This window comes from Ambystoma mexicanum, chromosome 11 (genome assembly GCF_040938575.1).
Source record: "Ambystoma mexicanum isolate Mex_15411 chromosome 11, UKY_AmexF1_1, whole genome shotgun sequence".
Classification (NCBI taxonomy): Eukaryota; Metazoa; Chordata; class Amphibia; order Caudata; family Ambystomatidae; genus Ambystoma; species Ambystoma mexicanum.
Genome location: NC_090934.1, coordinates 501780559 through 501808352, shown reverse-complemented (window position 1 = coordinate 501808352; position 27794 = coordinate 501780559). Strand labels below are relative to the sequence as shown.

Sequence of the window (27794 nt, the reverse complement as noted above, 5' to 3'; positions counted from 1 at the left end):
CAAATAAAGTAGAGACAGCATACAAGCATTCAAATTGGGTGTCTCTCGAACTACCAATTAAAAACAACAGTTTAAATAAAATTAATGTTTTATCAGTGATGTCATAACATAATCTCAGTTTACAAAAACCTTCAGGGACTGGGGATAGGTTAGTAAGCCTGGCTACATATGGCTTCTATAGGGATTAAACATTTTCACTGGGTTGCACATATAGGATGGCTCCACCTGGAACCTCCCCTATATTTATAAAGGTTAAACTAGATCATGTTCATAACAAGGGGTTGGTTGGCTTATTGCCATATGGACGTTGTATCACTAAGGATTTTGATAGGTTGGCACATTGCTTACCAACCTTGGACACTTGGCAGGTCATCAGGATATGAACCAGATGGACAGTAGAGGGAGGGAGGCCCACAGGCTGCCTTTGTTCAATTTAAGAAGTTATCATTCCTCTTTCTCAGGCCTTGAGACCAGACAATCACTTTGTATTTGACCTTGTGTGACACCTCATCTCTATGTGGGTGTGTGTAGGGAGCACTGCAGGTGTATTATCTATGTTGGATTCTAATGAATAGTCAGTGTTCTCAAATTATGGTTCATATGCTTCTAGACCATGTATGAAATGGAATTACCTCCTATTTATTGAGATTGTAGCTCCTATTAATGTGTGTGTTATGTTCTTTATTACCAGTGGGAACACTTTTGTGTTACTCTTCTTGGAGTCTTTTGTCTTACTGTTTTACTACACCTGGCTAACGAAGACTGGGGGTGATCTTATAAAACGTTATATAATCTGGGAGTATCCTGATTGTGACTTGGGAACTGCTATCTCATGCCTTCTTTCTGCTATGCCTAAACTCCCTATTTCATTCTAAAGTTGGCACTAATTGCCAGCTATCACCTGTGCTCTGCACACATTTGTATTTCTGTGGATTCAGCTTTCTGAGTTTTCCCGAGGCTTTGAGGCCTGTGCCATTCAGAGATATGCTATGGCTTCCATTTTTAAGAAGATGGCTGCTTTACTACTCTCTTGTTTCTATGTTAGCAAGATATATTTGTGTATCATTCATGTTGCATACATTGGTCATTTTAGTATTCTACATGTCTGTGGATGCTATGTTAATATTCTTCATGTAATAAATGCATATATTCCCTATTGTTCGTGCTCTTCATGTGGAGTGCATATGTGCCTTGTGTCTAAAACATGTGCTACAACGTTAATTTAACTGCTTTTGCCATCCTCAGCTTAAATTGTCTCTATGTCCCGTTGCACCTGCCTGGGATAAGGGTGGTACGTTTGCCTCAGTGAGTAAAATTTCTCGCATGTGTTGTATTGGGCGGCTGTGGGACAGAAGCCATAGATGATGTATTCATCTGCCTCCCAAAACAGGGGCAACCCTTTAGACCTCTTATTCATCTCCAACGCTCTCTAAGTCACTAATACTACTGTCAGAGAATCCATATATGATCCCTTCGCCCTTTCAACATCTGATCTTTCCTCACCATTTGCTTCAGCTATTACTAAAAGGAACTGTGAACCTCTGACATTCACCCTTCTCTCTGACCAACAGTTCTCACTCTCTTGCTTCACACCCAATGCCTCTTCAACCAACACTGCCTTCTCCAGCTTTCAATTCCTAATTGTTCATCAAACTAAACTGGGAGTTTACTTGAATGCGGGACTGTCCATGAAACCTTATGTTTCTCATCTATGCTCCTCGTGAGGCTATGTCACAAAGCTTCTGCATCAGATCAGGCCTTATCTGTCTGTTGAAAACAGATCCTTTCTTGCATCTGATCTTGTTAACACAAGACTTGATTACTGCAATAGCCTGGTTATCAGAACATCTCAAGCTAATTTTCATGCTCTCCATATTTAGCAAAACGGTGCTGTCAGAGCCATCCACAGATTATCTAGATATCATCATGTTACAACATCCAGACATGCATTGCACTGGCTCCTTGTGGTGCATAGGATCACCCACAAGCTACTGTCACTGACATATAAATGTCAAACAGGCTTGGCCCCAATACCTAATGAGCCACCTTGTAACCGACCAACACAGGTGTAATCTGCAGTCAACAGATAATCACAAGCTTGTACAACCATGCTTTAAGCCTGTGAAGTTTGGTGGGTCGACCTTTGATGTACAAGTCCCCAATGAGTGCAATGTCCTTCCCCTAGCCCTGAGGACATCTTCTCTGTTCGTGTTTAAAAAGTCCATCAAAACGCACCTGTTTAACCTGATGCCAAGTTGAGCAGAGCTGATATCACTACCTCGTTCTTCTCTTCTACCTCTGTAAAAACAGCTTGTTTCATCCTTGTTTGTTATGTGTGTCCTGAGGCGCCCAGGGGCACATTGCCACATTAAAATAATTAAATAACAATTGCAGCTCCCCCACTCTCCCATAGGTTTCTATGGGAAACCCGTCTTTTTGCTTGTTTTGAACTCTGTCCTGACTTTTTGGAGGCAAGTAAAACCACCTGCTTTACTTGCCTTGCATGTTTTGCTCATTCTTATGGGAAAACGGACTATTCCTGAAGACTGTCAGCACTGAGTGTCCCTCAACTGGACACTTCACCTCACAGTTAAGTGAGACTAGGAAACTCTGTATCCTTAACTTGTTATAATAAGGCATTTTTGGTTACTTTGACAATGTGCATTAGACAACCTGGTGGCAGCTGTGATATTAAACACACTTTTGCACTCTCCAATCTTTTCAGATGCAGGAACGCAACCCAAATGAGATTAAGCAATTTTTATATAACCAAAACTAATTTAGAAGGTCCCAAGACATGATACTTTCCTTTTTCTTGGCTCTGCTGATGCTAAGAATCATCCATTCGGTACTATGTATTCCCAAGATCCCCCATCTGAGAACTGGATTAATAGATGTAACCTAGCCCAAAGGGAGTAACCGGATAAACTTTAGAAGTTTGAATGGCTGAGAGAAAATTGCGTGACTTCGGGTCACACTCAGATATTAAACCTATTACTGCAGTTCAAACATATCTCTCACTGACTTATTTTAAAGCAGATTGACACTTTGTAGCATTACGTAAGAGGGACTTTAGCTTTCATCACATCATTTGTGTCTGAATGAGACAGAGGCCCTCATTACGACCCTGGCGGAGGACCATGGTGCAATTTGCACCATGGTCCATGGCGCTAAGCTGCCAACTCCGCCATGGTGGTTGGCGGACTTACCGCCCCATTCCGACCTTGGCGGGGCGGTAAGTCCCCAATCCCGATTTACCCTTCCCCATTCCCATTTTTGCCCCATAGGGTATAATGGGAGTGGGGAAGGCGTTAATTACGCCACCGTAAATTACGGTGGCGTAATTAACAACAAGTCCCGTAGCGCCATGGATTTTTCCGCCTGCAAAAAGCAGGCGTAAAAATCACCATGGCGCTACGGGAACTCGTAGTCTGGCGGAAAGGTACGCCATGCTTTACGCCGGCGTAAACCCCTTTCCGCCAGGGTTGTAATGAGGGCTAGACTCTTCTGGAATTAATTGAACATTGAATGCTCAAATGTGTAATGATGATGATGACGATGTATCTGTGCCTCAGTGGACTAAAGCATCAGCTACAGTGATCTGTACTTTGAGCTCTTTGTTGACCGGTTTGAATCCTAGCAGCTGTTCTCAGGCAATTATTCCTTTAGGGTTTGATCAAAAAATGAGGATCATCGAGCTGGGTGGGAGTAAACATGTATTATCTGTTTAAAATTCTAATAACAGGTACAACACTTGCGAGGCCTCGTTGTGTAGCTTTGTGTGCAGTCAGTTGTATTTGGGCACTTAATAGGAACAATTACAAAACATCCAGAAATGCATACGACTTGTCTACAATTGACTGTTATTGATTGGTTGATTTAATATTATTTCGGCCCACAGCTCCCTAGAAATTAAATGTACAACCAAATAATTGTGTATTAGCTAAGACAATACTCAAAGGCACAACATTTCTCTTCATCCCTGCATATGAAGTTAATAAAATAGGGCGGCCATCTTGATGTTGAGAGACATCACATTTTTTAGCATCAGGTGGCGGAGGAAATTGCTCAAAGCACACAGGTGTCAATCCAAACCTTGTCTGCTTTACTGTTCAAGGACTCAGAAGGGAACAGGCGCCAATAATATCGTCAAGACTTATGTACCATAAAACTGCCTACCTATGGGTGCCATTTTCCCAGTCTCCAAGTAAGTAGAATTGATCGAGAGCCTGCATTGACCTGTACAATGTCACTATTTTCCCTTTTGGCACTTCTTGATGTAGCGTGCAGGTCTTGTTGCGAGTAATAGTCCATGAATACACTGAAGCTTGAGGTACAACACTTCCATCAAGAATGACCAACATGGGAGTATAAATCATCTGCAAAATTTTCATTGTAGAACTTTGTCATCAGATGGAAAGGAAGTTTCTAATAGCTTCATCGCTCTTGTGATAGCCCTCATGTCAGAGCACCTCATTTTAATATGGCAGACAGAGGGTCAGAGGTGATGGCCGAGGTCGCACTCCACGGTCAGAAGGAAGACACATAATGGTGTATTTGATCAATGGCAGAAGGCTGACCTTTTCAGATGATCGTGCTATGTGCATGTGCGATAAATTCTGACCTGTCTTTGTGGTGAATTAATTTCAAGTGGACCCTTAACTCAACAAAAGGTCACTGCATCACGATTGTCTACAGTTCATTGTGCTGGATGCCTGTGCACATTACTGCCTGGGGTGCCTCTGAGAACAGCAACCTGAACTGGCCTCAAAAAGATTACATTTTTGTTTTTCGTCTGATGAAATAGGTTACAGTCCCATCACTCTCAAAACTGGACTTTTCTTCAGTGATCACTGTCCCACAAATCTCCAAATAATTGAATCTGAGGTCTGTTAAACTAAATCTGCAACTTATTATATTATCTCGATTATAGACCTAAATCATAGCCTCACAATAATCTATTATAATGACCTATTCTATAATTGCTGTGTATATTACATATTAGTGTGTGTTACTTCTGTGGAAGCGAAATCGAAGGACAGGGATTTTCTGGGCAAAGTGTCCCTAAACAGAATAGGCATCTCTGCGGCCATATTATTTCATGTGATGGTGTATGATTATTATAATTATGAATATTATGATAATTATTAGTGATAATAATATTAATAATCAGTATAATAATATTAGTAATGTTAATGGTATCACATTTTCATACAGTGCTTCGTGCTGGCTTCCACCTGCTTCTAAGGGCTGGGATAACAGTTGTTAATATGTAAGTAAATGTACTAAATGTCTGGACCCCAGAAGGCAGCCCTGCCAAGATTTGAATTGAGATGCAGACTGGCCCCACGCCAGAGTCAAGTACTTAACTCATAAGGCATCATATCCTCCCGGACGTTCAAAATGTTTCATCATGTTCATTGGCATGGCATATTACAACACATATATATGAATTACTTCTGTTTTGTGCCATGTGCATCTCCTCTCCAGTGTGTGCTGCTCAATGGAGATGTCCTGGGTACGCATGCTTATACGTGATGAGGTCCACACATTGTGTGCATGCACTCCCACAGCACGTTGCTGCATAGCGATGCAGGTATGCAGCCTTGTGTGTCCCTACATCACGCGGTAGCAAACGAGCCGTCCCATTGCCTTGTGCGCATCCTACTAGATTCGTGTCACCTTCCCGTAATCTCTTATTGATTGCTGTATGTTCTGTAATTCCCAAAGTTCCCCTGAGTGGGTGTTTGGCAGGAGGCCAGAACTCTACAAAACTCTATACAAAAATGTGAACACTCCCAACAATGCTGACGTGGGCATTTTCAAACCATCTCTCCTAAGAAGAAGCTCAAATTCATAAAATATCTTGCCAACGAGCACCAGTTTTAAGTTATAGCAATACACATTAAGGTATAAAGCAGGCTGGCATTTTTCAAAGAGAAAAGCAAAAGGGTTTGAATGGATGACTGGAAATGCATCTGCAAACTTGGGCTCATTAGATGTTTTGGATAAAAAAAAGTTCCCATCAATTCTAGGGAGCAAATGGTATGGCAGTTGTAGTCCAAAACATCTGGAGGGCCAAAGGTTGCATACCCCGGATTAATCAATGGGTAACCCCCTGGGCACCATTGCAAATCGCCCATCACAGGGAAAGGGCGGAACCAAAAGAAAATCATTGTTGTCCCCGGGCCTGAAGGGATATGGCATACCTAAGATGCTGAGCCACAAAGGCACACACTCAAACCCTGATGCATTGTTTGTGTTCATTGGTGAGGTGAAACATGACTCACGCCATACGGCAGAACCTTTCCTCCGGGGTATAGAGGCGATGCGAAATATGGACTGGAATCCTACCCAATGAAATTGGCATCAGTTATAAAGTGTTGCCTCAAGAATGTGTATCCTTTTATTTTTGATGCCAGTGAGCCAGAGGGCCAGAAACCTATCCTTATTCTATTTGTGAGAAGACTGGGACGTCCCCTCTCCTTAATGCCCTGACGTGTCTTGTGGGAGAAAGAAGCACACAAGCGATCAATGCCTAGAAATCAAAGGACGGGAAGATCGATTGAGGTTGTTCTGGAAGTATCTCCCCCCCTGCTACTTGCAGGCATCTGCTAGGACACCCGCTGAGAAGGAAGGGTATGCGCAGGCATTGTCCGAGAATTGCGAGTGTGCTGACATGCATTGCGCAGCTACCAAATCAACCTAATGATCGAAGGATGAAGGAGCCATTACTATGGTCTCCTTTCAGCTGATGATTCTCGCTCTCCCAATAAAATTATTATTTTGCATTGTGGTTGGTATCCTTTGAAGGAGCAGCCTGCACAAATAGAGTAGAATGCAATTGTATGTAATGAGTTTATCATGTTGCTGATATAAAACAAATCATATTTAATGACATAGTACATTATATATGGGTACTAGCACTAGACTGCATGATGGCATGAGTTATTTATGTTTTGCAAACAAATGTGTAAGGACCTCTTTCCATCGGGCATGGGGGAGGGTCTCCTCCAAGTGTGGTGGCCAGGTTCACATGCCCATTTTGATATCTGTATAGAAGGCATTTGGAGAGTGGTGAAAGCGGGCACAACACATCAGCAACCATCACAGTTTGCAAAGAGTATCATTACATGGGACGTGTTCCTTAGAAGAAGAAGTTGTATGTACACACACACGCTAAGATATGTTGGTATTAGAAGCTAAATGAAAAAGGTGCGTGATCGGTTAGAGAGCAAACTCTATGGTAACATATCAGCGCTCAGAGAACATGAAGTGCAACCATCATGGGCAGTTTTTTGAAGACAGCGCTATCCTAGACTGGGCTCAGGGTGAATTTAATTCAGGGTTCTCCACTGTTGATGAGATATTTCTCTGCTGGCACTTATCTAACAAATATGAGGGAGGCAATAAATGCCGGTGTATGCTTTATTCCTCATCAGCTTCTGATTTGGTGGTCAGGGAGAGGCCGTGGTGAGGCGGGCAAGTCTGGGAATGAATACATCACTGCTCGACATCATGAGGGACATCGGTACAGATTAGGTTTGGCCCCTGTGGCCAATTTACACTGAAAATACTAACAGGTAGAGGGGCCAAGCACGGTTGCCTGCTTGCACTGGTTCTCTTTGGTTTGTACATAAAGAATATGCCCAAATGTATCGAAGATGCCACAAAGGACATTCCCTCTACTGCTGGGAAGCGGGTGCCGATGTTTCTCTATGCCAATGACTCTTAGGACGTCAAATGCTCTTAGAGCACAATTACATGCAGTATCAACACATTTATTTATTTACGTATAATATAGCCCCTTATGCTTTCTATACAGTGCAATCCGTACATAAATAAGTACAACACATTAAAAAACTAATTTATGAACATTCGATTCTTCAAATACTCAATAGAGTGAACACATTCGAATATTATGCTCAGAAACTAAACCCCACACTACTCATTCAGCATTGTAAAAATAACAAAATAGCACCTACCCTGTTGCATAAGTAAGTCATATGATAGATGAGGCATAGATCATCTCCGTCAAAGTAAGACTGCCACACGAAGTCAAGATTCACCTATTCAATGTCATAGCCAGATGCCAAGAGAGCCTTACTTCAAAATGGTTGCAGTTCCTTGCACTCTGTCAATAAATGCCTCAGCCTGTCTGCAAAATGATCCCCACATAGCCGACAGTGTATCTTCCACAAATCCCCATTTTACTGTATAGAACATATCTTAGATTAAACGTAATTTGCAGATAAAAAGCTATGATTTAATTGCAGGGCTAGGGCACCACATAATTAGCACCGCCGTAGTTAAGCATCTGATGGGTCATGTTATCATGTGAACTGACTTTCGTAGTAAGATCAGTAAGTAGTTGTTCAGTATCAATGTCAATTAGTACCTTCTTAGTAGCCAGATTTATTTTGCCCTTGCCAACCCGGCAGGATGACTTGCCTTACTGGCCGTTCAGTCGTTCAAATCCTCAAATGTACAGCAAAACATGGGAGCCTCTCCCTTTCTTGGAGTTCACAATGGGTGACCAGTCTGTTGTAGTAGAGGAGAGAACCTGCTGCTACGTTAATAATCTTACAGTATAAATGTACACTTGCAACCCCCAGCGTGCACAATCCAATGAGTACAATCTTGTTTCAATCAATATGCGCTCAATAGGAGTGCAGTTGGGTAACACAAGCAGGGATTGAATGCTATAACAATCCAAGTGTATGGCTTAGACATAACAGATGATGCCCGAATGACACCCCCATATAATAGCATTGGATGCACCTTAGTTTTATACAGCTGGATTAATCTAATCAAAGAATACTCTGCATTCTCGACTGAAAATTGCTTTTGTCCTGTAATCACAGACCTAACTTTAACCTGTAGCCGCTCAAAATGTATTTTTCACATCAAATGACTATTGATGGTTAACCCGAGATATCCATACAAACTCAGTTGTCCCACTAGCTTGGTCCCCAGATTAAGCCAAGAGCGTAAGTAGATTTTAGATTATTTTATGTAGTCTTTCCAAGATGAATCACCAGTCGATTAGTTTCACAATAGTGTACTAAGCCTTCAAAGGTGTTCAGTAATCATGTCAGCGTGACATCAAGGTGAATCACGTCATACCTGAAAGGGTACTTTATTCATTCCCAGTCTGGGTGGCACGGCAGACCAACTCATCAATGCTTCCAGGAGATAGCTCAGATACAAATGGAATAAGAGGGGTTCTAGAAAGCACCCCTGCTTGAGAGCAACCTGGGTGTCAACTGGATCACTGATGTTGCCATAGCTGTCCAGTCTCACCCAGACTGAGGTTTTAGATTATAGAGCAACCAGCATTCTTAAATCACCTTACAGAATTCCTCAAGTTAAGAGTTTTTTTCCAAAGCCTATCTCTAGGGACTGTGTTGAACGTGGCGCTAAAGTCCACATAAACCAGGAGGACCTGACACTTGCACTCTTTCCATGTACATTCTGCCACGTTCGAAAAGGACAGCAAATTAGTGAGTGCACCCTCATCTCGTGCAAACCCATCTGGAATTTAGGGACAATTTTTTTTTTCATAGACCAAGTATCAAGTTCAGAAAGTAAGCCCTCGCAAATACCTTTGAGGTGGCGTCCAACACAGCTAACAGACTATTATTTTTTGGGCCGGATCTATGGTCCTTTTTGTGAATAGGTACTATAAGACTTTCCTTCTACATTCCAGGAAGAGTATTAGTAGTGGTGATATTACCAAACAATGTATGAAGTAGCCCACCCCCAGACCGGATTCAGCCTCAGCAAAGCATTGCTGAGGCCCTACAGTTAAGGATCTTGAGAAGCCAAAAGGGAGGAGATAATTTTGCTAATCTCACATGGAGGGAGATTAAAATCCCAGGTGACAGTATCAAGGATAAGCAGACCTAGTTTGTTAGTTTGCTTACCTATGTTAGTACGCAGGTAATCCTGCCATTCATCCTTGTTGACATCAGAAATAGCGCACCTAGTTTGCGTTTTGCCACGGGCCAAGTCCCAAGAAAGTTAGTTGTCATTAGTTAAAATAGCAGTGGTAACATCACCACGCCTTATTTGCTTCACTTGATGCTGATAATTCTTTAGCCATTTACGGTAAGCACATTTCCGAGAGTGCAACATTCCTAACATGCCCTCCGTCTCTCTAACCTTGTTGACAATATTTTGAGATGTTTACGCAGTTTTCGTTTGGCATTTCTGTTGTTAATGTCAAAGCAGTTGGTTCGAGGGCCAACTTTAGATGGACAGGGGCTAGAGGGTGTAATCTATTTGATAATCTCAGCTAATATCGAGGGATACTCAACAGTGATGAATTGCTTGGTTGATTTAGAACTCATCTCTCCTTGTATTTCTATATCGGTTCCCCAAAAACTTGCTATGGAATTTAATAAAGTAAACATATTGGCTTTAGATAATTTAATATAATTCCAGATAAACTGATTATTTGCATGATTTAACTGAAAGTGGGCACTATGTTCAGTTACAATTGGTAGAAGGGGTATATCAATATTCATCATTTATAGCAGAGGAAAATGACCACTCCCGTCACATGGAATGATCAGAACGTCAACTTTCTCAATTAATAAGGCTGAATTCATAAAAATGTAGTGTATACTATTTCTAGGAATTGGGTGTGACCTGCATGAAGTTACCAGGGAAATCTGACCTGAGCCTACCATTTAGCATAAAAATCTAAAACATTTTGAGACCGGTTAAGCACTGTGACCACTCCTTACCCTTCTTGTCATAATGTGTTTGCTTAAGTACATCCAAGGAAAATCCTCGGTTTCATATTTGTTTAGGGGAAGTCTGGAGTAAAAATCGCCAAGAAGAACAATAGGGCTAAACCCTGGCTCTATCAGCTTATTGCACCCTAAATAACCTTATTCTCAACAGTCAAAGTCAAAGGTAATGGTTCTCAACAATGTCCTTAGTCGGAAATCCAACCCAGGTTTTACGTTGCCCAGCGAACTCTTGAGGTGGTTGAATATTTTACCTACTTTGGTGTTGTTATCACATTGAACCTTTCTAGGAAAGGCCAAGTGGAGACTAGAAAAGCAGTAATAGCAGCACGATCAACTATTAATTTTGTGTGGAAACATAGAGATAACTTTAGCCCGCAAATAGAGACAGTCTACTAAATGAAGTTTGCAGGCAGTGTGCATTCATTTGTGAGGTATGGGGCCTAGACAAGTCAATGGTATAAGTTGGCTTATGTGAATGACAATTTTAGAAACAACTCCCCTACCTCCCAAAATGTTTTCCTTCTGCCACGCTATATGCAGATGTTGGCTTCCCTAAACAACAGAGAAGCGTGATGGATAACATGGCCAGGTTTGCCATCAACAGATTGGCATCACAGAATAGAGAACTGATGGACCTTGCCTGGCAAGGAGACTTTAGCCAGTCATTCATCTCCATCCACAGAAAGCAGCTGTCAAATGATCTCACTGATCTGAGCCTGGGCTATATTCCGGAACTCCTGCACCAACTCATGCACCCCATAGGTTATTGTTCACAAACCACAAAGAAGCACAAGGTTCAAAAGAGAAGAGGGTGAAGGCAGGTGATTTGGCAATCCTAGCACACTTAGGGTGGGTGGATATATTTGTTGCAGGTGAAGGTCAGCAACCATACCTAGCCAATCATGTTAATCCCCAAATCAGGCACTTCTTTGCTGTGGTCAGAGCTGAAATGCTCTCCATATCTTCTACTAAGAAGAAATGGTGTGGCTCATCAAGCTAAACATACATAATGGGTGAGGCCGAGGAGAAACATCTGTCCCATGTTAATCTTGCATGTCCAGCCGATGAGGCCCTTAGTGTGTGAAGCATTAATCCCTTCCCAAGGAGAGTAGGTCTCAAGGACAATCCAAGTGCTTCACTGTATTTTCTCTTAAGTGACTTTGATAGAAATATTACCACAAAAACGGCATGTTTTTTATACAGGGCTTGGCAACAGAGAGCAATCAAGGGGTATTCTCTGAGATCTGGATGTTTTGGTTTGGCAGTGATCTGGGACCCCGAGCATGGAAGTTATTTTTCTATTTTCTTTTTGTTCCTTCCCTGCTCTCCCTAGAATGGAGTCAGCTCGTATTGCGTATGAACACATGCATGTCCTTTTAAGTTATTTTATTCTATCACTGTTTTTGTGAAGCACTATAGTTTGCATTTCTTCATTGTTTTATTTATTTGTTCATTGGCTAAGACAATTGTCAACCTTAACAAAAGAGAAAAACAACAAAACGAAAAACATAAAAAACACATAAAGTCTTAAAACTTTGCTACATATTTACCCTCTAACAAAATTACAATATTATCCATTTAATTCATATTTTCAATAATGCGTTGTTAAGAACAAAAATCATTCTTACATCATAAAGAACATATTTAAAACGACGAAAAAACCCCCAAAAAAAGCACAAAACAGTTAAAAAATCATTCTAAATTACGGCATGAAAACCCAATGAATTTAAAACCCCCCAGTAACAATTGCATAAGAGATCGTAGAGCATATAGAGGTTCCATCAAAAAACGCACAAAGTCTTGCCTCACCTTTTGGCAGGGAAAACATTTCCAGTGCTGTGCCAAATCACCCACATGCTTATGTTCGTGAGCGTGTTAAGGTCAACTGTTTTGTTGATGGAATTTGTCTGTGAAATTGACCCATTCAATCAACTTGACCCTGTTTGGATTACTTATCAATTTCCGACCTGATGATCCCAAGGCTGACAGCATTACTTTACACTCTCCCTCAAATTCATTTAAAGATTTAATTTGACCCTTTTTCAACATCTGACCAAGATCATAATTTAGGGTGTTCGTACTGGGAGTTAAAACTTGCGAAAGAGTGATAATTGTTTCCACTTCACCACACATATAATTCCTCCTAGGCCCAAATCAAACAGAATAGCTGACGTTGGCAGTGAGTTAGGGATCCACAAAACTCTGTGCCATAACCACACTCTCCATTCTAACTAAAATGTCAGCAAGCCAAATGGGGTGTATTTCGATCCCAATAGTGAGTTTTGGAATTACAGTGCCTTTATAAAAATGTTACTAGTGCTACAATTGACAAGTTACAAAACTTATTTTTTAGACAAATCATCTGTTAGATGAGCAAATCCGTCTTTTTTGTAAAATAACTAAAAACCTTAACCTCATTTGATGAGCTGGTGATTAGATGCCCAGGTAATTTAGTTATGTTACCTTCTCTAAACTCTGTTGACCCAGGTACCAATTTGTGTTAGGCTTTACCCTCCCGGTTTATAGGGTCAAAATCTTGGTTTTGTCATTATTGATTTTTAATCAATTTTCATGAACATACTTTTCAAAATGTGTTAACAGCCTTTGAAGGCCGATAGGGGTAGAATCAATTAGCAAAAAAGTAATCTCTGTATGCCATACAAAACGTACGCAGATGACCCAATTTAGGAGGTACAAAGGAACCTACATCTATCTTTTCCCAAACTTCTAAAACGTACAGGTTAAAGAGACAAGGGCAAGCATGTACCCCTTTCTTAAGCAATTCCTTACAGGGATTTCCCTGGTCAGTTCCCCCTCTTGATACAGTCTAACCTGGATTACAGTCGATTCATGTACCATGTAATGTCCTGATCAATTTCAACAGACCTGGAGGAATCCCCCGCTCAGTCAGTTGTGCCCACAGTTTATTTTGACTCACCATATCGAAAGGCTTGACTCCGCTCTATAGATGCTACAAAAAAACCCTCTTGTACTTTCCCTCTAATGTTAATTGTTGGCAAAGCTTCAGAATAATTTAATAATCTCAATACCTTGGGACAGATCCATGAGTCAGGGTGGAGCAGTGCAAAGCGATTTTTTGCAGTGCAAAGTGACTCTGCACGGCAAAAAGACACTCTGCACAGTTCCATGAATCAGGGTTTGTGTGGGCAATGCAAACTCACTTTTCTGCAGTGCAAAGTCATGTTGCACCGTGCAAATAATTCCATGAATCGGGCCCTTAATTGGAGCTGTGAACGCACTGCTCATGTAATGAGAATGTCTATGCATGGCATTCACTGAAGTCCCGTTAAAAACATGCATTGGCAACGCCAACAGTTTTAGCAGGTGTGTATGAGGCTTTTTTTATTAGATGCCCAAGTATTCGTACCATTTTACACCTACTACCATCAATGGCCATGATAATATCACTAGGGCAGTGTCTGTCAAGTGTCTTTCCATGCCTACACAATCTCCCAACCGCTTGGCATTGCCAATGCTTGTTCATCTTACACCCACACCTTTCACTTATTTTCACTTTTGTAAATCTCAACCGCTTACATCTCAGTGAATCGGAGATGTAAGCAGTTAACTTTGACTCAGCCCCTGAGTGTCTCTTTCAGGGTATGTCTTGTGATAACTGAAATACTATTAATCTGGTGGCACTCATCATTAGTCAGTTATCAGTGGGTAAGTATCCTTCATGAAGGTCCCATTAGGAGCCCATACAACCAGTGTGTATTGCACTGTGCGTGCCGCGCGAGCACACACACACACACACACACACACACCCCATATAAATGCACTGACTGGTTCCCCTCTATTCTATACGGTGAGAGTGGTGGTGGGGCAGCTCCAATTGTATACACTTTGCTCATGTACAGGGCTAGTACAGAGGAAATAATTGGGCTGCTTCTTTCCGCCAATGTTTAGCCAGGCAGGGGAAAAGTAAGTGGCACAACACAGGCGGACAATAAAACATTAACGCTTCCTTACAGACAAGGAGAGAAGCCAAGGAAAAGGCAGCTAGACATCTTTCCCACACAAGACAAAAAAGGTAGCTTTCTTCTTCCGTTACGATAGCTGCTGAGGGAAGGCCTGAGAGCGGAAAGTGAAGCGCTTTACTCATACAAAACAGCCTCTTTGTTCAGATGAGGAATTCTTTTGCAAGCCGAGCTGGGGATGTGCCAGGGTCTACAAAGGGGCTTGGTGGTGCAGTCCCCTTCAATTCTGCAACTCGCGGACATCGATGTCGTGCTCATCGAATTACTATTTTCAAAGTAGGTAACACTTCAGTCCCAAAGGTAAAGAGTAATCTAAATATTACTACAATAAATACTAAGGACAGCATCTTTATGCAGTGAATTTGCACTTACACATTAGCTTGTTGTAACAAGTGCCTTTATATCACTTTATTGGCTGCAGAAGGCTGAATGTCACACAATGACGACATCCCAAAGTGTTGCTTCTTCCTTCCTGAAGCCTGCTTTGATTGCCAGCAGAATATTTTGAATCCCTTCCTCTAGACCTTCTCCTGCATCCTCTGTGTCCTCATCGTGCACCATAAGTGTGTTCTTGTATACAGTACAACTTGGCATACATTGGCAAATGCTGCTTCCCTTGGCCTTCCAGGTACTTATCTTTTGGTGGCCAGTACTTATGTCTTCCATTGAGAGATTATACCCGCATTAGTAAAACATTCTGCTGGCCCTTGTGCTTTAGAGTGTACTTACCTCTGCTTTGTGTGAAGGAGTTGTGCACGCATTCTTGTTTGCTTAAATGTTGCTGCCAGTTGTCAGACTTCTGTCCTATTGCTACCGCCTCTTAATTTTCTTCGTGCCATTTTATTGACTTGATCGACAGCTCGATGCCTTTCCTTGTTTGCATTGTCTTTATCGCGTGGGATTTTTGCACCCAGGCAGAGGGGTAGCCAGGATTGTCTAACAAGTGGGGCCTGAAGCTAATCTAGTTGGGCCCACCACAGTGACATGAACACCTGTAAACGCCAACACAGCACTGTTGAGTGGCAGTTACAGATTTTGGGTGGGCCTTGCCCGCTCAGGCCCTATGCTGTCTAAGCCTCTGCATCCAGGGCTATTCCTTCAGTTAAGTTTCATGACAGGTGAGCACCATGATCGGATCTTTAATCATTTCTTCAGTTTTCCCTTCAATGTCAGATCATGTTGCCAGGATGTACAGGTCTGCCACAGAACGTTCCACCCGTGCTTGTGTTCTTTGTTTCTATATGTAAACTACTTCCCGTTCCCCATAGGATGCTGGTTGTGTTAGCATGATGTCCTCCAAGTCACAATGTCATGCTGAGGTCATCGTTGCTGGTGTCTTCCCATTCATGTCCTACCTGTGGCAGGTAATCAACTATTTGTTGGCAAGCCGTTGCTAGTGAATTTTGGAGTGCAGCCTTTATGCTTCCCACATACATCACCACAAGGTCATGTCCAGATGTCTTCCGCCACACTGTCGAGGACAGCTACGGCCCTCCCCCTTCTTCCAGACAAGGCAGTGGTGCGAATATACGTTCTGACGCCAAATTTCGAGGACCCCTGTTTGTTCTGTTTTTTCCACTGTTTCTCCTAGTTCTTAATTTTCACCTGGTGTATTGCAGTGAAGAAGAAGATGTGATTGATTACGTTATTTGGGTTATTTGCATGGTAAATAACCCACCTGTTAATGGCAGCCTGATTAACATTTTAATAAAGCAGCAACATTGTTGGTTGATCCTCTGTGCATTTTACTTCAGGTGGTTGTCTGGAATGCAGTAAAGCCAGTTTAGCTTGAACTCATGATTGAGAAGGGGATGTAAAGGAGCAGACAGTCTTTAAAAAAAATACCATTTAAATGGATTGTCCTTTCTATGCTCTATTGCACATCAAGAAATGACTTGGAGGTTTGAGGATGAAAGGGAGACCCTCAAATGAAATGTATATTTAGAGGAGCAGGATCAGAGGATACGACATGGTGAAAGGTAGAAATGCCACGGAGTGTGGGGAAGTAATGTGATGCTTTACTGTAATTAGCAAGAAAGGGGGAAGAGATAATAGGGGAACGAAAGACAGAAGGCGCGTGAATGGGAAAGAGTGAGGACCGAGAATAAGGAGGACACGGGGAAAGGGATTGAGAGGGAATGAGTCAGGAAGAAGAAAGTGGGTTGGGGGAAAGAGGAAAGGGGCATAATGCGAGTTAGGCTGGAGAGAGAAGCATTAGAGTGGGGACATAGGAATCGGGAGAACATGGCCGAGAGCTAGAGGCATAGAGCAACAGGTAGGGATAGAAAAGGGGAACAGATGGACAGATCTATTGAGCGATGATGGGAGAGGGAGGAACCCACATGACATGGCCATCCAAGGGTCAATTCACACATGGAACTATTGGGTTCAGTCAGTATACGGTTTATGTTTATAACTGTACTTCACTTAATAACTTTAAGTATTCCGAGCTTGACAGCTTGACATTTCCGCTCTGTGTTCCTTAAATCTGCTGAGTATAAGATTTAAAGATAGCACCCTTTATTGTTGTTGTGTGTAAGTCTGTGCAACATGGCACCACTTGAAAAGTCGGGATAATGTTGGATAATGTGTGAGGTGAGAGATATGGTTGAGCTGAGATATAGGCTTTGCGACGTATTAGATGGACGAGAGAGGGACAGTTTTAGTAATCTGTTCAAAAAGTTGAGGAGTTGACCGGAGGAAACAGCGTGCCAATAAGGACAGGGAAATAACAAACCCCTGGATCATTATCATTTTCAGGCATGCATATGCCAGCAGTGCTAGGGCCCCAAGTGCAGTGAAATATTCAACGGACTGAATCACCCACACAGTGTTTTTATTAGGAAGGAGGATATTCAAGAGTTTGGCATGTACCTCCTACAATATAGGAAGCTCCTGGAAGCAATTAGCCAGTAAAGTGTAGAAGACAGTGACATGAAATGACTGACTGACATTTGTTACAAATACAATATTTTTTAAATGAATGAGATAATAATCTGTGTTTCTAGAGCGCTTTAATCTGCATAGGACATATTTACATACATTACTATTATTACCCAATTGATAATTGGTACTCATTTATCGACCTCAGAAGGATGAAAGGCTGAGTTGGCCTTGCCGGATTCGAACCTGTGACTTGCAGATCAAACACAGATCACAGCAACAAGTGTTTAAGCCGCTGAACCATCTTGCCAGCATGCTATTTAAAATGATAACCGTTACATGCTCTTTAAAGTGGAACCATTGTTACCTGGGGAGGATCCCACATGCAGAAGCATGTGATGTAGGAATGTGTTATCTTTATGGAAAACTAAGCATCCTAGTGAATGTTGCCTCCCATTATTTTGCCATGCTTTTTCCTTGTAACGGAATTCACCCACAGGTGACTGGGTGACCGTAGCATAGTGGAACTGCTTCTGGGGAAGAAGAGGAAAGGTCAATGGGCTGCCGATCCATACCATGCAATGACGAGCAATTACCTGTTCCGATGGGCTAAAAAGCCTCTGCTGCTGCAACTATGTTACATTGAATAGACCACAAGTGCAGTACCTTACCAGAAACGTGATCATTCTAAACAACCTTTTCAAAATCCACACTTATGGGACCCCTCATGAGCAGTCTCCAAGTCAGAAGAGAAGGCATTGCTTCCTCATGAAGAACCACATTGGAATAGTTCCCAATAACACTACTTTCGGGGGCTCAAACAGGAATGGGGAATGGTTCCTGCAAGGAGGAATTACCGGGTCCTCCAATGTTGTAATGACCCGGTTATTCCTCATTGCAGGAACACCGTAAATGAGCCTGGTTTGGTGGCAGCCATGGAGCTAATAGCTCCATGGCTAGCGCCAAACTCGTAATGAGGGCCGTGCCATTTTAGGTTACAGGCAAGTCCTATGGTATCACTTACTGGTATTTGACTGGGTTAGATAGCAATGGTGATGTGCTGCCCTTGTGATATTAGTAAGTAAAGGGGAAGGACTATTTTTTGTTAATTTTTTGTTTCAAATCTAATGTAGGCCAAGCTAAGATCCCTCTTGGAAAAGGCTTTGCAAAATGCAGTCCAGCTTTTATATCTCTTAAGGGTGCTGGATTTGTTAATACGTTTTGTTTTTTCTGTGGCAAAATGTATATTGTCTGCTTTGTGTATATGATAGAACCAGCAGAGGGGCCTGCTAAACTTGATTTTTCAGAATGATCTTACACTAGTTGCTTCTGATATAGGCCCGTATTTAGTGCTGTGTCTTGTATAGATGTTCATGCTTGTTTTGTCCTATTTACTTGCTTCCTTGTTGTCCCTTGGAAACGTTTTTTTAAAATATTTTTAGCGTTGAACAATGTATTTTGTATGGGGGTACGACGCTGAGATACTGGAAGCTAATTCCCAGCTACACGGTGAGGCATGGCTAGAGAACATGTCAGACTTGTCTGCCTTTCTAAGGGCATCCTACATGATCAGGAAGCCAGAGAACATCTATCCAATCCAGCTGGCAACCATTTTATGAGCTATATTATTTAATCAAAATGTCTGCCTACTTTGAAGTAATCTATAGACTTGGAATACCAATTGTTTATTAATTCCGTGAATATAATTTGCAGAGTAGGGATCCAAATGGTGATTTTACCTTATTTATACTGTGATGGAATGCACATTCTTCTGTATTAGAATGTATTTGCTTGTTCTGCCTAGATCTAATTAACTGATCACGTTTGACAAGTGTTTTTTTACCTATAATGTTAAGAATGAATGTTAATATAATGAGTTCTAAAATGTAGACACTTTTTAAAGAGTATAATAAGAGTATACACATTGATCTAAAAAACAATAGAGGATGATTTGTGACATGTTGATGTAATCCTTGTTTCATTTGGAGAAAGCAAATTGCTAAAGAGAGATGGATGGTAGTAGTGGAAAGATAAAGACAACAGAGTGAGAGGGAGGAATAGAGGCAGGTGGTAGAGGAAGAGAGAGAGAGAATGTGGAGGGGTAACTGGGGGATTGCTCTGCACAAATCCACATTCTCATTAGGTAAATACATGATTTCCATGACCCGATGAACTCCAAGGCACAAAATCCGATTTCCAGTGCAGCAAACATCCGGTTGGCTCATTGATTGAAAAGGAAATGCACAACATGTACTGCATCCAATCCTTCAGCAACAGGTAACATAATGATAAGAGGATACAGCTCTCCAGGGAAGGACTAGCAGCCAGTTAAGGAGATGCAGAATTACCCCAAAGTGGATATCAAGTGTTTAAGTGGCCATGTTTAGAGGCATTAGCATGATTGCACTACAGGGACAGAGAACTATGGCAAAAGAGTCTTGACAGCATATGTGCATATCTCAGTTAGCAAAACTCTGGCATTCAACATCCAACCCTTCAGAGCAACTATGAAGTCTTATCAAGCACGAGACATGTATAATTCAATATATGCTTCCACTCATAAACTGGGATTATACCAATGACATTTAGATCAGAGTTTGATTATGAATAATATGCATTAAATAGATACGTCATTGTGCAGCCAAATTATATGGAGGATCGGCAGGGTGAAAACTTTGGAGGTAACACAACATCACAGATCTCCCTGGGCTTGATATTAAGAAGTGGCATGCAGATTGTAGATGGGATAGGAAGCACATTGCTAGCATGTGTTAGATAATGATATAGGAACTTAAAAGTAAAACAAAAATGTGAAAGACTGAAGGCTTCACGCAGGAGAGTGGCATTTCTAACACTGGTGACACAAAAACAAAATGAAACGTGAATATTCTTTTTGTTAGTACTAGATTGCTAGATATTCTGCTATTTTTTTCTTTTTTTACAAGGATTAGCCTAATTATAAAGGGCTAGTGAGTAATTTGTATAAAAGACATTCCCATCTTTTTTGTAGCTTTGTTGATTGTGCCAAGTGAAATGTTTCTACATGATTTAGTCCGAGCTTAGCAATGGCTGAGAGATGTGCTGGACATTCTGCTTGATAGTGAATGGCAAACAACCTCTTTAACCCGTCCCACACATCTTCCTGACACCACGGCCTATCCCTTCGCTCGCTGAAGTATCACAAGACACAATGGCTATGTTGACCATTGTAATAACATGATCACATCAGGGATGTTATTTCACCAAAATGCCAAGGGTAACGGAAGTGACATCACACGACCCTTGACCTCTGATAACATCACGGGAAGTGATGTCATTTGCCCACCCCACCCCTTAAGTGACATTAAAGGACAAAATGGAACACAACCTTCCGAACCTTGACAAAACAGAAAGTGACATCACATAGCATTGCTCCTAAGTACACTATGAAAAATATGGTTACGATATCACTATAATGGAATGTACATTTCGTACAAGAATGGATCACCATATGTATCGTTAATATCAGAGTGGTATAGGTCCATATTACCAAATTACTGTGAATGTAAGCAGCCGTCCAAGGCCAAATGATAATGGTGTGTTATTATATAGCACGTACGCTTGCATTTTATGTAGAACAAATGTACAGACAATATCACCCAACCTGTGTTTGTACTCATTTATCAACCTCAGAAGGATGAAAGGCTGAGTTGAGGTGTTTAAGAAAAGACTAAATCAGTGACTCTGCCCCAGACGTGTGCTACAAATAAACCTTTTAATGAGGCTAGCAAATATTGTATAGAATTCCAGAAAGACACATTATTTGTTATTCCTATTCTATCTTATTTAGGGTCACTGCTCAAAGAGTTACACTCATGGAACCCAATATTTTCTTTAAGAAGCCTGGACAAGAAATCTAGCCACTCCAGAAACAAAGAGACACATGGTGCTGGCCACAGCCAAGGAGCTTACATTTACAAAAAAAGTATTTGTTTTTGGGGTAGTAAGGGAGACCACATGGGTAGCAAGGGGGAGCTCAGTGGTCGCAGTTGCGACCCCCGGAGAAACCCAAATGACATCCCTGGATCACATGCACTTTCCTGAGTACAATAGTACAGCACTCTGATTTGTGTGTACAATCCGTGCAAAGCTCCCTCAACTGACCTGGCTTTGCCGAAGCTTGAACAAATTGTCAAATACATGTATATGAAAATAGATGTATGCCTCCCAAGCTAATTAGATGCAATGGCGTGTTAGAAATCCTGCGGTTGCCTGTGCAATGTTGTAAGACGTCGTCTCACTGACAGTCTATTCCACAATGGATTATGACATCTTATCTCAATATAAAGTGGTCGGTGGACTATGGAGAACCAATTAACTGATTGCAAACTGCAACCTCTTCCCATTGTGCGAGCAGTCTCTTTAACAGATGAATGCATCAATGACAGCTAGTATATTCTGAATAAGATTATTGCACCTGAGTAAGGTCTTAAATCCAACTGAAACAACCAAAGGATGAACATCCAGAATGCTAGGCAGACGTCCTATCCTTCCCTTTCACAAACTATCTACTCACAGCAGTTTAATGTCCAGGTCATATTAGCCAACGACTGATATTTGGTGATATTTCCAGAGCTAATGAAAAGTGATATTGGTAGAGCTCTAACATCAGAGTTAGAGTAATATAAAATATAATACTTGTTCTGATATTGCAATGTTCTGTTTTTGGCATCTCCTGCTAATGTATTTGTTTCCAAAACCATGGCCTCCTTTATCATCGATCAATATTGAGACAAGCAGAATGCCCAGCACATCTCTCAGCCATTGCTAAGCTCTGACTAAAGCATGTGGAGACATTTCACTTGGCACCTCACATAGCTTTCCCCTGGTTAGATCATCAAAGCCACAAAAAAATGGGACTACGTCTTTTTACAAATTCCTCACTAGGCCCTTTCTAATCAGACCAACCCTCGTAAAAAAGAACAGGCTGTCTAGCAATACAATAGTGACAAAAAGAAACATCATGTGACATTGGGCCTCGTTACACGGAAGGCGGTCACCATGGCGCTATTTGCGCCATGGTTGCCGCCGGTATTTTACCGTGACCGCCTTGGTGGATGGCGGAACTACCGCCCTACTCCAAGGCGAGTGGGGGTGGTAATTTCCCATTCACCAAGGCACTTCCCCATTCCCATTTTTGCCCCATAGGGCTCAATGGGAATGGGGAAGGCGCTAATTACGGTACTGCAAATTGTGGTACCGTAATTAGCACCAAGGTCCCTTTGCGGCACCCTAATTTAACGGCTGGTAAAACCAGCCGTTAAGGTCGGGTCCCGCAAAGGGAACTCGTAGTAAGGCGGTAAGGGTTTACCGGTACCGGTGCCCTTACCGGTACCGGTAAACCCTTACCGCCTACCGTGTAATGAGGCCCATTGTCTTTTTGTGTCAGCGGTGTTAGACATGCCACTCGCCGGCATGAAGCCTTCAGTTTTTCACATTTGTTTTTACTTCTAAGTTCCTATATCATTATCTAGCACATGGTAGCAATGTGTTTCCTCTCCCACCCACACTCGGCATGCCACCTCTTAATATCCAGCCCTCTATCCAGTTTTCACCCAGCGATCTTCTATAAATTTGGCTGGGCAATGATCTATCTATTTAGTGCATATTATTTGTATTCAAACTCTGATCTAAATGTCATTGGTATAATCCCAGTTTAAGAGTGGAAGCATATATTGAATTATACATGTCTTGTGCTTGATACAAATTCATAGTTGCTCTGAAGGGTTGGATGTTGAATGCCAGAGTTTTGCTAACTGAGATATGCACATATGCTGTGAAGACTCTTTTGCCATAGTTCTCTGTCCCTGTAGTGCAATCATGCTAGTGCCGCTAAACTCGCCCACTTAAACACTTGATATCCACTTTGGGGTAATTCTGCATCTCCTTAACTGGCTGCTAGTCCTTCCCTGGAGAGCTGTATCCTCTTATCATTACGTTACCTGTTGCTGAAGGATTGGATGCAGTACATGTTGTGCATTTTCTTTTCAATCAATGAGCCATCCTGATGTTTGCTGCACTGGAAATCGGATCTTGTGCCTTGGAGTGCATGGGGTTATGAAAAGAGTTTTATTTACATAATGAGCATGTGGATTTGAGCAGAACAATCTCCCAGATACCGCTCCACCCTCTCTCTCTCTACCACCTGCCTCTATTTCTCCCTCTCACTCTGGCTTTCTCTCCCCCACTACTACCATCAATCTATCTCTGTCTCTCTTTCTGTCTCCCTCTCTACTCCTCTCTCTTCCACTATCTACTCTCATTCTCTCTCTCTCTCTCTCACTCACACACAATGTTTTGCATTCCCTTGCTGTCTATTTGAAAGCTTATATTCAAATGGCCTTTAACCGTTTACTGCAATTCCAGAGTTCCCTGCACTAGCACGTTACTATCTGGAAATCCTTTAGCAATTTACATCCTCCAAATAGTCTGCACAACAGAGGTCGTGAATTTAAGGTGGCTATAGCTGAATTTAAAGGGTTGTGTTGCGTTCTCACCTTATCATCCCTGCAGCTCAAGTTTTTTCCTTGAATTTCATGGGTGTGGTTACAATGTATTGCCCACCTTAACGTCCCTGAAACTAATGTGTTTTCCTTGAAAATCAAGGGTTTTGTTATTCCGTAGATTTTTAGAACGCTTCCAGACCACTAGCAAAGTCGTCCGCCATAACGGGTGGGCAAGGCGACTCTATATTTGAAAACACCTGCAACCCATCGCTCAAAGACATTCATCAAACACAAACTGATTTTGTCCTGTTTTGACAGTGGTATTGTTATGTATGAAAGATTTCAGGCTTTCAGAACTCACAATGTTTTTAGGCGATGTGCAGTGAGATATAATTATTTGTCAAGGATCAGATACTTTGTTTAAGCAGCGTGCTACAAGACCTTTGTTTTATGGCCAGTCTCTTGGTGAATATTGTGATACATCGCACCATCCCAACTAACTGCATTCAAGCAGCACGTAAAAGGGAAAAAAATGACCAGCTGCAAGAATAACATATGCTCAGGTACTTTTGCCCCCATAGCGTAAATCAAACGCTGGCACACATGAATATATGCACAGTAAGTGAACATGTATTTAAAGTGAAATATGCAAATGTAGTTAAATAGACATACTCCTTAAATGAAAGTGTGCAAGACAAAATAGCATTGGACATTAACAAAAAAAAGTAATGAACAAAAGAGAAATTACCTGAGAGAGGAAACCTTCCAATAGATATGCTGTCAAAGTATAAAAGGTGCTCACCTTTTAAACCCAGCAATCTGCAGTGAAATATTCCATGGAAAACAAAATACCAATACGAAACAAGTGTTTTTGGTCTTGTGGGTAAGCGTCTGCACTGGGGACATGACAACTTTAGTAAAATCCTGGTATCCAAAAACTTGAGCAAGCTTGCCAACCTAATAAAAAATAGGTTGTGTCCATCCTGTGAAGAAATGTTATGCTGTCCACACACATGTGTCTTTTATTTGTGCCCTGAAATGCAGCCCCAATCAGAAATAAATAACTGCACCGGTTTCCAGGATTGCAAACTCTAAATACTCATCACTTACTTGCCCTCACATCATTTCCCCTCTTCACCCCCATGTCTTGCTTTCAATAATACTCTGCTTTATAAAGATAACTTGAAAATTACACATACCATAGTGTCACTCAAATATATAATTCCTTATAGAACTATGTAAAGTGTACAATTGTGGCATTATTCCCCCCATCTTGACTGTGAGACTACAAAACTACAAATACCAGGATGCAATTCAGCAAAAGGCAAAAATATGGTCTCTGAGTCCAAAGCTTTCACAGACTGACAGTGGAACAGTCTAATACAAATAATGTGGATGCTGTGTGTTATGAGATATAAAACTAAGAAAACACAGAGCATTCGGGACTGTGAACAGTCTCCCATCCATGCAGTAACCGGGACCCCCTTAGAAAGGAAGGATCCAGCCCCCCTAGGCCACATTTCTCGAAGTGGTCTTGTAAGGTGGGCTCATTGGATAGGAGACATGGGTTTAGGGGGGCTGACCCCTTTGTTGCTTTGAAGCTAAGCAGGGTTTGTCCCAGTAACTACTGAGATGGGACATCCACTGTTGCTGTAAAAATATGTATTTGTTCAAATTATTATTGACTGGGAGATTACAAATACCAGAATGAAATTCAGCAAAAGGCAAACAATTGTCTCTCAGTGCAAACCTTTGAAGGACTGACAGTAGCATTGTTTAAAAAATAAATGTGCATGACCTTGCTGTTGCCCATCCATGCAGTAATTGGGACTGACCCTGCTTAGCTTCAAAGCAGGTCTGACCCTGCTTAGCTTCAAAGCAAGGAAAAAACCTGCCTGTTTCTCTAAGTGGTCTTGTAACTCATTTATCGGGCAACACCCCCTTCCTCACTTTGAAGCTAATCAGGATCTGTCCTGGTCACTGCATGGATGGGAGACCTGGATGGCAACTGTGTGATTGTTCACCACTGACGTCACTATAGCTATAAAAACATCTTTCAAAAAAAAACTGTAACCACAAGTATGGAACTATACATACCCTGGACTATTCGTAGTCCTTTATAGCCACAAATATAGCAGCAAATATCGGAAAAACTTCCAAAAACAATGTCCTGCCCCCCAACCCCTCACCAATCCCCCAACTCCCCAGATGGCCTCCTCATCTCCTTTCCCCTCTCCCTTTCCCCCACAAGACATGCTGTTTCTTTGACATAGTTTGCTTTAAGATTTTGGTAATTTGCAGCTATAGCCAAGACTACAGAAAGCTTTGTGTTGCAACCTCAGTACTTAGACCCCCTCCAACTCCCAAATGTCACTTGGTGCCCTCTAGCCAGCCCCCCACCTCTGGCCTGATGGCATTTGCATGTTTTTGACCTGCAAATAGCCTTTTCCTGTGTTTCATTTTCCCATATCCTCTGCTATAACCTTGAATATCTTTTACATCAATAGGAAAACAAGATGGTGGCTGTTTCATTTCTAAAAACACCCAGTTTTGGGGTGTGTATATATATTTATGGAGAATTCTACCCGACATCTCTTTTTCTCTCCAATTTACTGTGGTTAATGTGTTTGTCTGGTGGTGTTGCCTATTGTCACAGTATGTCCTTCTTTCTGGGTAACATATTCCTTCTTTGCCTTCAACACATACAAAATGAGTCTCAGACAGGCTCCTGCTTAATTATTTAAGAACACACATCCTCTGCACTTCAGTTCATTTCTTTGCCCACGAGTGTAAATTTGAGGCCTTTCTGTGTGTCTTTTTGGGGTACTATTCTATGGACACTGTCATCATATAGCTAACATAGGCTTCTCTACACCTTCTTGTCCCCCATCTTTCATTCACAACCTCTGGCTCATTCTACCACTTTTCAGGGCAGGGCTTTAACTTTCCAATTCATGCCATACTGCAGTTGGCATACCAAATGATCCATAGTGATACATATAATCCTTTTTGAAGGATACACAATTCCAGATGTTTCAATCATTACACAACTGGGGGAAATTATTACAATTGTATTTTTATTGCAAAGATATCTCTTGTCCATGTTATATGTACAGCAGATCTGCATCACACACTGAACAATACTCCCTGACTTTTTTCCCCCTGATTTCTGAAGTTGGGCTCATGCAAACTCGCTCAAACAGTGCCTGTTGCTCGCTCTAATATAGGGGGTCAATACATTGTCCACATGATTGATGTCAGCATACTGAGATCACTGATGTGTTTGTTAAACGCGCACGTGTGCGTGCGTGCATGCGTGTGTGTGTGCAGCCAGTCATGCAGGAAGGTATCAGCCCACCACATGAGTGAATAGTGGCCGCTGGTACGGCATTATCCTCTGATTATATGATACAGAGGCAAAATGTCTGGGGTGGTAAATATTTTGTAATGTGTGAGGGAAAAAACAACCTCGTAGAATATAACAAAGATGGCACTGTGGGAACCAGCCTTTCACTTCCATGGTGTTCGTAAACAAAGAGAATGCCTGGCATCAGTTGAGTAAATGCGGGCAGGTGGATGATGTGTGCATGCTGTAGCCAGGGGTGTGAAAGGAGTAGCCAATACACAGGCTACTCAGAACACCGGCATATATACCTGCGGGTAGT

General features: G+C 41.8%; 1 protein-coding gene across 7 annotated transcripts in view; it reads right to left on the bottom strand.

Moving 5' to 3' along the window:
• LRRC4C (leucine rich repeat containing 4C) overlaps positions 1-27794 on the bottom strand; it is a 463498-nt gene that overhangs the window by 386367 nt on the left and 49337 nt on the right. The gene's annotated exons all lie outside the window — the stretch shown is intronic.